We start from the raw sequence: 17,425 nt of genomic DNA, 5'->3' as shown, positions 1-17,425 counted from the left end.
TAAAACGAATAAATAGAATAAAATGAACAAGATCAATAAAAACAATCATATGAATAAAAACATTAAACTATAAAATAATTAAAAAATAAAACCACTACAATGAAATAAAGTTAATAAAATGACCAAATTGAAGAAAATAAATAGAATGAAAAAATGAACTTAAAAAATAAAATGTATAAAATCAATAGCAATAGAATTAATAAAAATGAGAAAAATGAACAAAATCAATGAATTGATGAATTCAATCAACTTTTTTTAATAAATAGAATGAAATTAATAAAATGAATCAAAAGAATAAAGTTAACAAGATGAATAGAAACGATCAATTGAATAAAATAATAAAATGAATAGAATTATTAAAAAGAACAAAATGAACAAAATGAACGAAATAATAAAATGAACAGCATGTATAAAATAAAATGAATCAAATCATCAAAGTTATCAAAAATATATAATGAATAAAATCAACAACATCAATAAAATTAATTATGATATGTGTAAAATTAATAAAATTTATAAAATGAATGAAATAAATAAAAAGGATAAATCTATAAAATTGCTGAAATTAAGGGGGGCGTCTGGCGTAGGGGACAAAAAAATCGACTTCATTTTTATCCGTTTAATTGTTAGTATTGAACCTCTGGAATAGTCTCCCGCAATCTTGGTGGCCACGCTGAACTTCTTTTGCTTCTAAACAGCTATGTATTCCTCGCGCGTAACACGCTGTAACACATGCAGATTTCAATCTATCGGTAACGATTTTCTCAAAAAACTGACTGCGGTAAAAATACAGTGTAAACGATACACTCTAAACTACTTCTACCCAAATTTTCAACAGAAAATACCCAATGGTTTAATTTCTACAGCATCTTTTATTCCGTGATGTAATTTGATGTGGGACACCCCTTAATAGTGTTTTTCTAGAAACCGCATTTTTCAAATTGGCGAACATGATAACTTAAAAACTAATCAACGAATTGGCTTGATTTTTTTATAAAAATGCACAACACGTGTAGTCTGTCGATGAACCACAGAAAACTGAATTAATGTTTTTTCTCCCTATTATTTTAAAGAAAAGTGACCGAATTTTACAGTAAAATATGAGATTTTTCGGTTTTCCTGAAGCCATTTTCCGTCACTCGAAATATTTTCTATTTTTTTTTTGTTCGTCGAGTAATTACAGGTCTAAACATCACAAACCTTATTGAATTTCCTGTGTTTTATCAAGAGTTATCGTGTTCGCCGCGACGTTCCTCGACGTGGAAATGGTTGGACGTCTACTGTTGGAACGCTTGTATGTTTTTTCATTGTTGCCTTACCTACCAAATTGTAAAGCAAAATAACTTTCGGTTTGAGTACTTTACACTAGACGCCCCCGTAATTCAATATACGAAATTAATAAAACTAATAAATTGAATGAAAATATTAATATAAATGAAAATAATAAAATGGACAAGATGAATGAAAACAATGAGATTAATAAAATTAACAAAACAAATGAAGTGTACAGAATTCATAAAATAAACGAAATAAATAAACATAACAAAGCTAATAAAACGAAAATAAATAGAATGGATAAAGTGAATAAAATAGCTAATGAAATTAACTAAATGAATAACATAAATAAAATGTTTTTCTTTTTATATTAACGACTAAAAGTGAGTCAATTTTCCCTTTTTATGTTTTTAACGACATTCAATTAGCAAGAGACTGGAAAGTGAAGTATATTTTTCAGTATTAAGAACCATAGTACTCAAGAGAGAGCAAGGAGTCCAACGAAGAAAGTTTAGAAAAGCGTGGAAAAGGGTCATATGAGCAAGCTTAGAGTTTACCGGCTACTTAACCCTTTGTTTGCTACCGCAGGAGTCAGGATCTTTTGGCATTAAAAATGCGAATCACCTGAGTCTGCGGCATCTTTGTTCTTCATGTTGTCGGTACCGACAAAAAGTTAAGTCACGATAAACTTCCACACTGAGCTTTTTACGACATTGAAACTCATTGAATGAGCTAGTTTCTGCCCTCACTAATTGCCTGCCGAGGTGTTTTATTTGATCGGCATTTTGTGTTTGCATCAACAGTTGTGTCGTATGGTCACTGTATGCTGATTGAACACGGCTAACCTTGCTAATTGAATGTCGTTAACCCATTCATGCCCATGTTGTTTGTGGACAACAACGTTTTTAAGCAGCTATAGCTTTTGATTGAGGCAAGATTTGCTCACAAAAACAAGTAAGCCTAATAAATGTGACTATTGGCTTTCATTTGAGTGTGAACAGTTACAAAGATCAGCTCTAGAACTGAAGTTATTGCAATTAGTCTGATTGGAGCAGTGCTGCCAGAGACAGTTTACGTTGACGACGGAAAATGATTTTTTCAAATAACTTTGAGAAGTTGCAATATTCGTGAAAACTGATAAAAGTTATCAATTTAGATTATTTTTGGCTACGTTTTCCACGCAGTTGGACTATTGTAAATATTCTAGGAGAATTGTAGTGAGCATTGGAAGGTAAAAATTGAGCCGCTTCTAGCACTGCCATGGAAGGACCTACCTTCATGAAAAAAAGTTTTTCGAGTTTCTTGACCTCACCGTTCTCAAGAAAAAATAGTTTTGAAACCCTACATGCACTAGAAAAAAGTTGGGCATGAAAGGGTTAAAAACATATAAATAAAATGAATACCATCAATAAAATAATTAAAATTAATAAAATGAACAAAATAACGAAACCAATAAAATGAATAAATTGAATGAATGAAAATGAATAAATAGAATAAATTAGCAAGATAAAAAGAAAAATCTGTGGTCACGTCTTCCTTCGAAAGGGAAGTAAAGCCGTAGGTGCCGGTCCATGTGTTGACGGGCCCTTATCTAGGATCCAGACGGTGGAGTCACCTCTTTGGCTTCGGTGATTGGCACTCAGTGTGAACATAGGCCGACGACAAAAATAAACAAACAACAATTAATAAACTGAATGAAATGAACATAATGAATGATATGGAACCCGGGGCTGTTAAGACCGTGCGGGTAATTCAGCCCCCTCGATTTATCAGAAAATCGTAAGACTTTCTGATTGTAGTACGTATACGTGGAAGCGCCATTCTGAAATATTAATTTTGACAGATGAATCTCATTCTACAGATTTTTTTAGAAAGAAAATACAACGTGTTGCATTTTTCGCCATCCTCAAAACAAAAATCATTATAATAGTATAACCGTGATTAAAGTAATAAATTTACATATCGTCGCCTAATGCTGCCATGGAGTGGTGCAAATGAATTTTTATGACTCCAAAATGTAGCTGAGGTTTCAAACATACAATTGGGACCTTTGACCGATAACCTCTTTCACATCTATCCGCCTATGGGCTATAGCAGACGAACCAAGTTGAATTCGAATAAATCCTTTCTTGAGCATAGTGTTCTTATTTTAGAGGTAATATGAAAAAAGTTTTTTTAACCCATTCATGTCCATGTTGTTTGTGGACAACAATGTTTTTAAACAACTTTTGATTGAGGCGAGATTTACTCACAAAAACAAGTAAGGCTCATTAATGTGATTATTGCCTTTATTTTGTGTATTAACAGTTACAAGGATCAGCTCTAGAACTGAAGTTATTGCAATTAGTGTGATTAGATTCCAATGGGGCAGTGCTGCCAGGGACAATTTACGTTGACGACGGAAAATGATTTATTCATATATCTTCGTTATGGTGCAATATTATTGAAAACTGATAAAACTTATCAATTTAGACTGTCATTGGCTACGTTTTCCACGTAATTGGACTATTGTAATTATTCTAGGAGAATTGTATTGAGCATTAGAAGGTAAAAATTGACCAACTTCTAGCACTGCCAGTAGAAAAAAGTTGGGCATGAAAGGGTTAATTTTGCACTATCAGACCCCCCCCAAGGGACATTTAAGCTAAATAATCAGTAAAGAATATGTTCTTCTTTAGTCCCTAGATATCTAGGGACTAAAGAAGAACATTTTAAGAGCTTCGGTTTCTTGAAAAGAAAGAAAAATATATGTCCCGATTTTGCCAATGTCCCCATTTGATCAGCCTAAAAATTACCAAGGGGCTGACAAAAACGAGTCTTCACTGTACTGCCGGTTTTCGCATAACAGTTCCATCCATATGCAAAATCATCATGTCGAGAAAATGCGACCATAAGATTTTTGTTTTATTTGTACCCAGGTGAGCTGCGTACGATTTACAACTACACTATGCCCTAGCACCTCCCAACCGTTTTTATTGATGTGCATTTGATCAGGATAGTCGAAAAAAATGTCACAATACAAATATAACAGATAAATATTGTCTGCAGCTTTCATCCAAAAATTGATATGGGACTGGTATGTGGGTACTTTTCATATGGGACTGACATTAGTTGATGTTTTTGTACATTTTTTGAAAAAATCAATAATTTACAGTGCGTTATTTGATAGTACAATAAGAATGAGACTTAACCCTGAGGTTAACTCAAAAGTGATGAAAATGCATATGGGACAGTTATGCGGGTACCGGCAGTGTACATCTGAGCTATATGCAGGATACAATTCCTCCCAACCAGAATCCTTTCACTTTCTTTGGGTTAGATATTCAAAAAATGATTGCGCATAGACGGCTGCAAAATAAACAATAAAATCGTATTTTGCTCAGAAAAACGTTTTGGAGTTAAGACTTATTTTTTGTTGTCTAAAGAAGGAAAAAGGAGTCATTACGGTAAACATGTGTCGAATGAAGTTTTCCAGAAATTGAAACATCCATGTTCTTTCAACATGAGAAAACGCTTAAAAAGTTTTTGACCATGTGATATTCTAATTTAATTTGTTTTATCATGGATTGAGATGTGTGACAGATTGCACGGAAACATTCTATGATATTTGATTGATTTCAATATTACAACACACAATCAATTTATATAGTAAATAAAACAACAAACTTTTCAGAAACAGTTCCAACCTCCGGACAAGTGAAATCGAAGATGGATGGCAATTAGTTTGAACGAAATTGGATAACTCAATGAACCGAGAATCCTGCTCTGCTCTGGCTGAAATATCACTTACCGTTAATGAACCTTAATTGCGTCTCCTGTCTGGGATCGATAAAATATTCACCACAGAACTCGAACCGACCACGGATACAACTTCACCTGTCCGAAATTGTGATCAAAACTTGTTTTCGCACCTTCCTTTTTTAGCACGTCCGTCGGGCACACTAAATGGGTCCTAATATATCCCGCTTCGATGCCATCATCGCTGCCGCTCTCGAATAAGTTAGCGAATTCGATCACGAACTTACACGCCAAACAGATTTCGGTAAATATCACTGTTTACCACTGGATTCCATTTTTTTTACACATTAAATCAACCTGAGCTCAAGATTGATTGCTAAGTAATCTTCACTTCGAACGTCCAACGCCAAGCAGCACCCGCTCCCGACAGATCACCAACCGTTCGCTGCCAACTGTTTACATATCCAATTAGACCACCATCGGTAATTGACTCCCTTGCTCCATTTCTCGGCCACTCCCGGAGCCTTGATCTTATCTGAATGCAGAATTAAATTGCACCTTCAATCGCAGTAATCTTCCCGAACCACGTCGTTGGATCCAATTTGAAAGAAAGGCGATAATCTTAACTATTTATAGGTTTACCATCATTAAAAATTCTCCTAGTCAAAGTTCCATCAGCTGTTCGCTATACATAGCACGATATTTCACACCACTTCCCTGTACAGCACAAACCAGATTCAGCGGTACAACGCCACAGACAACCTTCTTCCTCTTCTGGCAAAATAAAAAAAAAACTCAACAATCAACAGATTGATTAGCACCTCTCAAGCGCGAAGGACCGGATTGGTAAAACATCTACTTGACGGAACGGTCAAACTGATACTGAATTCCAATCCCTGAGTCTGGTATTTGATGTAAACTTCCACCATCCAGTCCAGCCAATCGGACGGATGAACTTTTCCATCATCGTCACCGTCAGTGGCCACATCGCGTCTACTACCACCATCATCGTCGTCTCATTCTGGTGGAAATCGTTGGGGTGGAAATTCACCCCACCCAGTGCCGATTGCCAGAGATGAATTTTTGCGGGAAGTTTTGGCGGTTTGCTTGTTCGACATCCGGTTTAGCTGTGACACTAATTCGCTAATTAAAGATTTGGTTCTTGTCGTAACATCATAAATCTATTTGACAGTAGATGATAACTTTCCTGGCGTCTTGCGATTCCGAGTAAACATCATCGGCAAGGGCAATATTGGATTAGGTCAACTGGATACACATCGAGTTCGACTCAATTAATGTTTGGTTAGCCGGCAAAACCACCGAATCGTGGCTTACCATGCTTCTCTCTGGGTAATTCAGAGAAGCTGAGATCGGTATCTTTTATTTGAGTAGCGAATGATTTTGGCGCCACCTCTTTCTTTTTGATGGGTTTTGACAGATTTGCAAAAGGCGATTTTTGGTTTCAGAAACGGTTTCGAACCAGGATCCAACTCAGTATTAATTCGTCAAAAGGGCGAAAGTGTCTTTTGTAAACAAACTTGTTTCGCTCATTAGTCTGCTGCAGAGTGGAATTTCACGAAAAATATGCGTTAATGTAAATTTTTACCCTTCGTAGAAGTAATTTCAATTGTTTTCTGCTTTGAAATTATAGTAAATTAAGAGAAACCATCAAAATAAAAGTTTGTTTACAAATCTTATTCGCCCTTTTGAAAATTCAATATGGAATTGATTCCGAGTGACAAAAATTAATCACCAATTTATTGCATAACCAAAAAAATTGCAGTCGGTAAAGAAGAGCATTTTACTAAGTTTTCATCAATTTCAATTCAATAAGCTCCCTTTGCTTCAAGTCACCTCAGTGAAAGCAGAGGAATAATCTAGGAAACAGATTTTAGGCAAAAACAGCGAAATTCTATTTTGGATTGTTTGGATACGATTTTAGCTACCAAAGTCAACTGCCCATCATGATAACCTTGGACATAAATTTGGATCACCAGGTCCGTGCCCCAAAAAAAGGAAGTAAAAAATTTTGGACGTGTTTTTCTCTAGTTCAACCATATCGGCACCAGTGTGTAAAACAGTGACACTAGACAAAGACCTTTGCATGATGTTAAATTGCATTTATAACTTTACACAACTGTTGCGTTGTGTTGCGAAGTAAGGCGCTAGCCGAAGATTGCAATCTTATGACTATCACATTTTCTTGTCGGTAATCCAACTCAATTGACATTATCTTTGTTGAGTTCAATAAAATACCATACCTAGAAATTCGTAATTAACGTATCCGGTAGAAAAAAAACGATAATCCCGCCACCGAGCGCAAAATAATAAAATGTCTTCTCAATCCGAAACATGTTTGCTGTTTAGCGAATGCGTTGTTTACTTTACTCTGCTGTTTACCCTCCAATTTTCATGATGATCCGACTTGTTTTCTGTGCAGTTATAGCTGAAACTGTGAAAACTAACCGTGCATAATTGTTCGTTTTTCGATTTTTACCCCTGAATGAAGACATGCTTTATACTAGGGTTACCAATCATCTTTATTTTAAATGTTTTATTCCTAATTTCGACGGTTTTGGGGATGCGTCCTTCTAAATATCCTTTTTAGCAGAGAGAGTTGACGTTTATTCCAAGGATAAAGGTTATGTAAAAATTAACGATCTGTTTAGAAGTAATTGGGGTATAACCGCCAGGGGCGCTAATGAGTTTGACGGAATAATACACCTCATTGTGTATGCATCAACTTTTACACAGTTCGGAGATCTTGTTTACACAGACTTAGAAAATTTTTGATTCCACCACAGTATAAGACACTGGAGTCGCTTTTAAATTCTAAAACCTTGTGAATAAGCTAGCTGAATTGATTTTTTTTCATTTGATTATGTCATCAGGTTATGTTCTAATTGTGTCATCAGGTTATGTTCAGATGACGTACAGAGAATAGGGATCTTTAGGGGTGCGCGGGTTAAGACATTTTCTGATGCAGATTAGCACCGTGAGTTAATATCTCAATCCTTTTTCTATTTTTAAACCCAAAACTATTGAAAAAGATTTTTTAGTTTATTTCCTTTTAGGACAATAACACATCCAAACCCATGCGACTTGCACGATTCTGTAGGTTGCCTCATCAGATCTACCATAGTTTGCAGATGAAATTTGGGATGGCAGGCTGCTAACGAATTGCAAAAGTACCAGATCATGCTGTGTGGGATGTTATCCTGGTTAACAATGAGGCGAACTAGATATTTGTAGATACGTCATTTAGTAGGACAACTGTCAGTTTGCTAGCTGAATTTCATTTATTTTTTGTAATTTAAAAATCAGAAAACAATAATTAAGGTTTAAAAATGATATGAGTGTACTCGTAAAGACACCCGCTACATCAGTACATATGAAAAACTGACACAATTTTTCCAAATTAAAGATCCCTATTGGCAAACAGAGTGGCGGCGTGAAGATGAGCTGGAGCTGGTACTGACAACTTGGTCGCAGTCAACTAAAGGGTTGATGTCAGTGAAAACGGAGCGGATTGCTTGCTTTTTCGGGCTCCATTTGATTTGTTACAAAGTTTCTCGTATCCTAATACCAGTATCAGCTCCATCTCAGCTTCTCACCGCCATAGTGCGCAACTCTGTGGACCACCTAAGACAATATTCATTTGCTTTGGTTTTGGGGAAAACACGTAGGTATATGGTACCCCTATCCCATTTGTATTGAACTGACATAAGTCAACATCTCAGCGGGCACTAAAATTATAGCCCCACTGACAGTTCAAATTGTTCTGCTCGTTTTGCTCTAAAGCGGACGCTACACGAGCAGAAATATTGACAATAAATCATATATTGATCAATATATTGATGGTGTAAAGTCATTTTGAAAATATTGATTCTGTAGAATTTAAATGGGATTGATGGATTGAAGCAGTCTTGTCAATATAATTATTGACAATATTTCTGTCTCGTGTAGGGTCCGCTTAAGACAAGGCGTGACAATCGGCTTCTTATTTTTCCTTCGGCATTCTCCTTTTCGTCTATTTTTACCCTGCCGAAATCTTTCGAACAGTGTTGCTATTTTTATTAATGAAAATGGAGTTTTGTTAATTTACTTTGTTCCGACAATGTTTTGTATCTTGAATCCACTATATTGATGGAGGGAACCGTTTTTCCATGTCATGAGTGTTTAGTAAGGTTTAATGAAGCCATTTTCTGAATAATTTTAGATTATAGTGTGGTTTCGGTCTTATTTTTGTTACAGTTAATCAACTACGTATACGGTAAATGCATGATAAATACTTGTTTCACATTGCCGCACAATTTCAGTTCAATTTTGTTATTTTTACTTTTTTAACCATACTAATTTCATTTGTCAAAAATAATGACAATCTTTTCCAATTAATACAGCAATACTGCCAAACATCATTTCGATATCCCTGCAGTAACATTGCGTACGGTGCAAAAAGTCAGAATCAATCAATCTGGAGTTGGACCATTCTGACGTAAAATTGCAACAAAAAACGGCCCCCTATTGTCACGTCTTGTCTTAGACTAAAACAAGAGTGCGTATACACACCAAAATTTGGTTGTCGATTTCAGCAAAATTTTGCTGAATTTTCATCAGCTAAAAGTTTCAACAACACAAGATGCCGAAAAATTGGCAATTTGAATTGAACTTATTTGACAGATTCAGAAATCCAACCCGGCATACTGAGAATTCTGCAAGTGCGCTGTCAATTTGACAATTTAAATTGCTGAATTTCCTGCAAAGCGAATCTGTCAAACAGGTTCAATTCAAAATGCCGATTTTTGGCATCCTGTATTGCTGAAACTTTTAGCTGATAAAAATTCAGTAAACTTTTGCTGGCATGCGACGAAAAAAAATTGGTGTGTAAGTTTTACACAACACCGTCGACCAACTTTGATCGCGTCGTAATGGACGATACAATATACGCTATGGCGGATTTCGAGCAACTCTCAAGGCAAGTTTTACTGAAATATCGAAAAAATCAAGGTTCAAGATAAGTTGAAGCAGAAAACATTGTCAAAATTTTCGAGAAAACATGTTTAGCCGGCGATATGGGTTGTGGGATGAAAAACGAAATTTCCGTGAAAACTGGCAGAGTCAATTAAGAAGTGTTTGCATAAGTCTTTTTTGAAAAAGGCACAGAAACTCATTCTTACAGTTATTCTCCACGATTAACAATCACTTTTTTTTTAAATTGGTCTATTTTCATTTTTACTATTTTCAGAGAAAAACATATTTGAAAAAAAATTTAAAAAGAAAACTCATAATTATATCAAAATGTTTCAAACAGCAAATATGCCACCTTTATTATGGCGATATCGCTTGAACCCGAAACTGAGTCAGGTTCTAACCCCAACATACATTTTGACAGCAGTTGGGGTTAGAAACTGACTCAATTTCGCTTCAAACAAAAACCACATTAGTGTGTTAGTGTGTTGTGATGATATTTTCCTGCAAAAAAAAACTAATACGGAATGCAACAATATTAACTGGAAATGCCCGCGCCAAGAAATAATTAACCTCCTTTCGGTCCCCTCCAACCGATCAATGTCCTCACCCATTGAGGTCCCGTCTGAATCTGATGCCAAACAGCTTTTTGTTCATCAATGTGGCTCGATTATTTACTGTTCATGATTCCTAATTAGTTTTCGAAAAGGGTTAAAAAAAATTATAAACGTAAACTACTCCAATCCAGTCCAAGCCGGTCGAGCTGATGCTAACTTTTTTCGTTGGCCGAATCCCATTTTTGAATTGACACATCTTGTTAACGAGCTACGCACGTGTTACTCCGCCGCATCGCAAAATAACGACGATCATCGGGTATAATTCATCGATGTGTACAGCACGGCCCATAAAATGATGCGAAATTTTTTGACAGCTAAATTTTGATTTGGGGATATAATCAAAGCTTTCAATAGGCCGTGCATATAGTACATGGAAAGAAAACGCCCAATTTTGACCCATTCCTTCTCTCCATGGACAAACATGGACACTTATTATACCTTTTACGCCTCTCCCATGACGAATACGGAGTACATTTTCAAATGTGAACTTTATGTAGTGTAAAATACACCAAACATAAAAATCACTCGAAACTACTAATGAATCCTGGCAATTCATGTCGGCGCCAGTAGTACGTGAACTGCGGAAGAGAAAACACATCGAGTGCATTGTGGCCTCTAATTTCACTTTAGGGTTGTCAGATCCACTATTGTTTTCAAATATGAATAGTGTATCATACTTTGTGGTGAGTGAAGATATCATGCATAATCCTCGATTAAAAATAGAGCGAACGAACATGTTTTAAGATACTGACATAATAGCACTGAGAACTGACATACAAGTAAAGTTTTCACTTTGTGTAAAAAATAAAACTGCCGTTTTGAAATGCCACTAGCAAGTAGCAACTTGCCACTAGCCGGCGCTACGATCAGCCAGCAAACGCTATACGGGTGTTGCGTGCAAACTTGGATACAATGGTGGTTCATACATGCGAATCTGTATGCGATGGTGACTTTCAACGTATTTTCATTAAAATGTTTACACAGATTTTCCAGAAATATTTATTCTAGCTTGTATGTCTGTTCTATGTGATAATAGCCACTAAGTCTTATCAGTATCAAAGCTGAAGCTAATTTTTTTGTTTATATTAAAATCACATCTCTTTTGGAGTTTTTAGCATCTGTCAGTCGATCCAACTAGAGAATAAAATTCGTTAGTTGGACAGAGGGTGTGGCCCTAGGGGCAGATCACTTGTGATGCATTTTTAAAAATCAGCGAAATTAAATGCATTTATTTCCATCAAAATAGAAATTCATAATGTATTTTGCGTTGCGTGCAATGTTTTTGCGTTGCGTGCAATGTTGTTTGCGTTGCGTGCAATGTTGTTTGCGTTGCGTGTAAGACGTCAAAACCCTACAGAAAAACTAGCCCTACATTTAACAAAACGTCGAACAAAGTGGATCAGCGTAGGACATTTGTTAAACAAACTTTTATGCGAGGCAGTGCAAAGCTCATGCAAAAATGGAAATTAAATGCATTTTTTTCAATTTGATGCAAATTTGTTATACATTCTTATGTCGTTTTCGATTGAGAACCTAGAAACTAACCCAGGTTAGTTGCTTCAAAAGAACGTTTTTAATGAAACTGAGTTGGGTTCTCGCCAAACAGCGGTGGTGTGAGCGAACCCGAAATATATTTCAGGTTGGAACCCAACCCGGTTTTCAGTTCAGTGGCGCATAACCTAGGTTGGAAACTGGCTTCAAACAAACGGTTTGACAGCAGTTAGGTCCGAAACTGAGTTAGTTTCTGCTTCAAGCGAAAACGACATTAGAGTGATCTGCCCCTAGGTGTGGCCCAACCAGCGAATCACGTCTGTATTTAAAAATTATATAAATAATTTTTTGCAATTTTTCGTGGGACACACTGTACGAATGTGACAATTCGCTTCGGTGGATTTCTTATTAGTTCTAAGATATGTTAAATAGCAAAAATTGTTGTCTGGAATGAACAAGCGTATCAAAAATTCCCGTTTGAAGTCAAATCAATGACTTTAGTTATTTTTTGCGGAAACTACTTATGTTGTTATTTTTAATTCATTTTTGCGTGTACCAAGAAATGGTGATATTTGACGTCCATCTTCAGCATTCAACTTGTGTAAAATCTCTAACGGTTTCGAAGGTAGTTGGGATATCCAAACCAGGTGCGCTACTGTCGTCATGTGTTTTTTGTGGCTGAGTTCGACTGAATTGACAGCGGTTATTCCTCTACCCAGTCAAACTAGTCCGGAACCGATTCGGACTTCCAGCTCAAATGCATCAACCGATAGAGCCGGAATCGGTTGTTTTCTTTGAGCAAGATTCCATACTGAATCCATTCAGGATTTCGAACCGGTTCCGGAATGAATTCGACGGATATTTGGGGTAGGTTGGTTTGGAGGCGCTGGTGTTTATCGTAATTTAATTCAAATGTTTACACACGGTTTTTAAATATTTTTGTTCGATCATGGATGTCTGTTCTCTGTGCTATAGGCTTTCGTCAGGTCGGCCTTCAGATGATTTAGCGAATGTGGGACTTAGTACATGCTGTTTGCTCCAGAATAAACCAGATGGTGTCCATCGGATTCAAATCAGTAAAGTTTCATGGTCATTGGCTAAATATCTCGGGAAAAGTTTACTACATAGTTTTAGTTAAAATAACAGAAAATTATAACAAGTAGCATCGCACGATATAGTTTTCAAATGCTTGTGTTACGTGTTTTGATCAGGATACCATACCACAGTTCAAAGTAGATAATTCACACAAATTCCAGCATTACGTAACATGATGCCGTAGACGAGTAAAATCAACTCTAAGTTCTACGAGTTTGATGCGAGCTCAAATTACCAAATATGCTTTTAAAAATCTAAATGATTACAATTATCAACCGAAAAGTCGACAGTCCAATGTCCGGGAGATGGCAAAATACATAACGATAACCAAATCTACTGGAGCAGCTCGATGCACAGCGAACTACTCGGAAGATCAATTTGCGAAATGTGAATATCAAAGATAAACGAAGCTCTACGACTGTATAGGTAAGGTAGATCAGATTATTAAACACGGTGATTTCAGCCGTTCGGTCAAAATGAACTCCAGTCAGTCAGTCAGTCGGATAAGCAACGAGTTTGCGCGTTGCGAATGTTATTGAAGAGATGAACTTCAGAGTGGAATTACTATAGGGAAAATGTGCCACCTGTTGAATTCTGTCGGCACTTGGCAAGGAGCCTCGACGGGATGCAGCTTGGTGTGAATATTTGTTCTGCATTTCCTTGACTCGAGCGTGAAAATATTTGCCTGTGGCATGACATAAACACGCGCTTACTCCAGAAAGAGCTAGCATGTGTGGTATGGGATGATGAACAAATTATTACCCGGAAGGGGAGGGAGACGAAAAAGAACTGTGATAAGAATTTCATTTCCATTTTTTTAAATTTTTTTGGTGCTAGGTATATGAAACTAGCTCAAATAGTTGGAAAAATAACGAATTTTCCATGTTATCTCTAACAGAAATAACATAACGGAAAGATTTCAAAGCTGTATCTTGTGTTGTTACTTGTTACTATTTTCTGTTATTGTAACTACTAACGAGACTAATGGCGATTTTGCTTGAACCTGAATCTGAGTCAGGTTCTAACCCCAACTGCTGTCAGTTCATACATTTTGACAGCAGTTGGGGTTAGGAACTGACTCAGTTTCGCCTCAAACAAAAACCACATAAATTTATAGCACCAATTACTACAGAAACTGAATTCTGTCCTAATTGTGTTATTGCATTCTAATCGGGATAACTATCAAGAGAAACCAAAATAGGCGATGTAAATCTTTTATTCGACAATTGAAGTAAACCAAATTTGCATCAAATTAAAAAAAATGCATTTCATTTCCATTCTTGCATCACCCAGTTAAGCTCAACCGGAAATGAACCGGAATTCTGGCTGGTTCCAGTTCGTACACCGGCTCCAGTGACACGACCGATTCTAGTTAGAATCGGTTGTGTCACTGGAGCCGGAATACGAACTGGAACCATCCAGAATTCCAGCTCATTTCCGGCTGAACTTTACTGGGCAACTTTGCACTCCCTTGCAGAAAAGTCTATTCATCAAACGTCCTACGCTTATCCACTTTGTTCGACGTTTTGTTGAATGTACACGCTCATTCATAAAAACTCAAATTTGAGTGGCCAGCCACTCAATTTCATAAAAAGTGCACGTAGTCAAAAAATGAGTTTGCCTCGTTTACTCAGTTTTGAGTTTGGGATGCTAATGTCAAATTTGAGTAGATTTTACTCAAAAAGCAAATACGGCAAATAATAATTCCGTATTTTTTATATAACAACAACGAATCTCACCGGCACTTCACATATCATTTACCTGAACCTCCAGGCGCTAGCAATGCCTGGAAATATAATCCTTAAAGGTTTCTCTGCACGTATTCCATGTCTATCGGCGCCTCATAGTAATGGCAGAAACTACAAAAATACGAATGGATGTTTGATTTGAATATCAACAAACCTCAGAGAAACTTACCTTTTTGTGAATGATCCAAGTCGGCTCTACAACTACAGGATTTGCGGCTTGATCTTTCATAAAACTTTTAGTCAACGACAAAGTTCGTTCATTTTCTTTTGAAGTTAACTATTTTTTTCACTCGAAATATTGAAAATTGAATGGTTACTCACCAATTGAGTTCAATCTACTCAAATAAAAACTCATTTTTTGACACATTGCTTCTATTTTTGAAATTGAATGCTCTGAACTCAAATTTTGAGTAGTGTTGTATGAGCGTGTAGGGCTAGTTTTTTGTAGGGTTCTGACGTCTTACACGCAACACAAAATACATTGCACGCAACGCAAAATACATTACGAGTTTCTATTTTGATGCAAAAAATGTATTTCAATTGGACTATTTTTCAAAATGCATCACAATTGATCTGCCCCTAGGACCAGAGTAACTATCAATGTAGATAGTTTTACGAAATGGGCGGACGTGGAATGGACACTGATTGTGTGTTCACTTTTTTGCTCGCTTCCGATTACCAGATGCTTTCGCTTCGGACGAAGATCCTCCGCTCAATTCATATTCTTTTATTTATTTTCTGCAAAGGCAAGGAATAAAAGTTTCGAAAAGTCCTCCTTATCACCCAGCGGAAAACTGTTGAAAAACTTCTTAACAGAATCTGTTTCGGCGAATATGGATTTAGTGGACCAAATAACTTTATTTATAATTAACTGAAGGAGTAATTGCTTGACAACGGACGGTGCATTCCCATCAGAGAAGATTTGTTCTTATCTTTCGAAGACATTGTTTTAACTACTACATTAGAAATATTTCTATAGTGGAATTAAACGGAAGACATCTGCCTTAACAGGATTAATTGAGACTAGAATGAAAAATAGGCAAACTCTGCAGTTTACTAATTTGAAGGTCAACTAAACGGTTTGTGGTTACAAGCAATCCATATGCTTCTGTGTGTATTAAAAGTGCGGACCTAAAACTTTTACTAGAGAGACTTTCGATACATTGACAGATATATACCGAAAGCAAAACAAATCTGCTCCGAGGATAAAATACCAGCGACAATAGGTTTGTTCCAGTACCAGAAGAAACTGGAAGTACTCCGGAGCAGAGAGGGAGAAAATCGTTCCTGTATTATCTTCCTCTCTTTTTTCTTCTTCTGCCCAGTTAAACTCATTCCGGAACCGGTTCGAATTTCTGAATGGAGTTATTATGGATTCCAAATCAAATGCAACAACCGATTCCGACTCAGAATCGGTTGCTGCATTTGATTTGGAATCCATACTGACTCCATTCAGGATTCCGAATCAAATTCCGAATGGTTTGACCGGATTGTCGCCCAACAAGCAACGTTGTCAATTATTTTAAATCAGAAACGATCAAAAAAGTTTGGATAAATCTGGCTAGGTATCTCATAGCAAAACTACTGCCATGCTTACAATTTTTATTCTTGCTGAAAAGTTCGACGATTTTTTTCGAGATACTCTTTCAATCTGAGAGACAGTTGTCTTGCCTGGGACATCGAAATAACAAGATCGGCCATATATTTAATTTGTGAAAGCGAAACCCCATATGTCACTGAAACTGTAAGACTCAAAGTATTCTGGTATTAAGAGAATAAGAATTCGAGATCAGATTCGGCATTTGTATCTCGAAATGCTCAGAAATCTTTATCTAGAAATCCGTAGTTAGGATCGGGATCCCAAGGGCTTTTAAAATCAAATTCAAGCAGTTTTATTTAGGAATTTACTTTCGACTTTGAAAACAGTCTATTGATGCTGAATTTCTGACTTATTCAATTGGCGATTTGCCGCAAAACTCAATTTGATCATGCGACGCCTATGATTCAGCTCATGAACTACCAAAGTGATGCAGTTTGTTTTTACAGTGAGTCGTAGCTTCCCATTAAAAACTTAATTTTATTCACGGAAAAACATTTCCAGTGCCCAAATATGAATGAAATTGGTTAGAAATTTAGTTTTATTTGCAATTATTCGGAGTTTCAAACATTCAAAATCATTTGGCTTATACATTTCTTCGAAATGTAATCGTGGTATTATGGTGATTATAAGAATACTTTTCATAATTAAAATTTCAACTGGAAGTCGAGACTCAATCAAAATCAATATTAAGCTTCCTGATATTATGGACTACGTGGGAGATTCTGGCAAAAAAGTTACTGAGTTTTGCTGTTCAAAAATACTAATTCGTCTGGTTCCCACTGACAATGGAAATTCCCAATGAACCCGACTTATTCTTTCCTCTCGTGGTCCGGAGTTTCTTGAATTATACCATCTCATAAAGGCTTTGCTCGACTTATTAGGGACGGGAAATG

The 17,425-nt window shown here is 36.4% G+C and overlaps 1 protein-coding gene across 1 annotated transcript in view; it reads right to left on the bottom strand.

Moving 5' to 3' along the window:
* The window catches only part of LOC131677064 (lutropin-choriogonadotropic hormone receptor), a 60,781-nt gene extending 54,904 nt beyond the window's left edge, over positions 1 to 5,877 (bottom strand). Inside the window, exon 1 of the mRNA XM_058956609.1 lies at positions 5,066 to 5,877. The gene's annotated coding sequence lies outside the window, so the exon portion shown is untranslated. The remainder of the gene's footprint in view (positions 1 to 5,065) is intronic.
* Between the last annotated feature and the right edge of the window lie 11,548 nt (positions 5,878 to 17,425).

Source organism: Topomyia yanbarensis, chromosome 1 (assembly GCF_030247195.1).
Source record: "Topomyia yanbarensis strain Yona2022 chromosome 1, ASM3024719v1, whole genome shotgun sequence".
Classification (NCBI taxonomy): Eukaryota; Metazoa; Arthropoda; class Insecta; order Diptera; family Culicidae; genus Topomyia; species Topomyia yanbarensis.
Note: the sequence above shows the minus strand (reverse complement) of the source record. Positions and strands in the feature narration are given on the sequence as shown.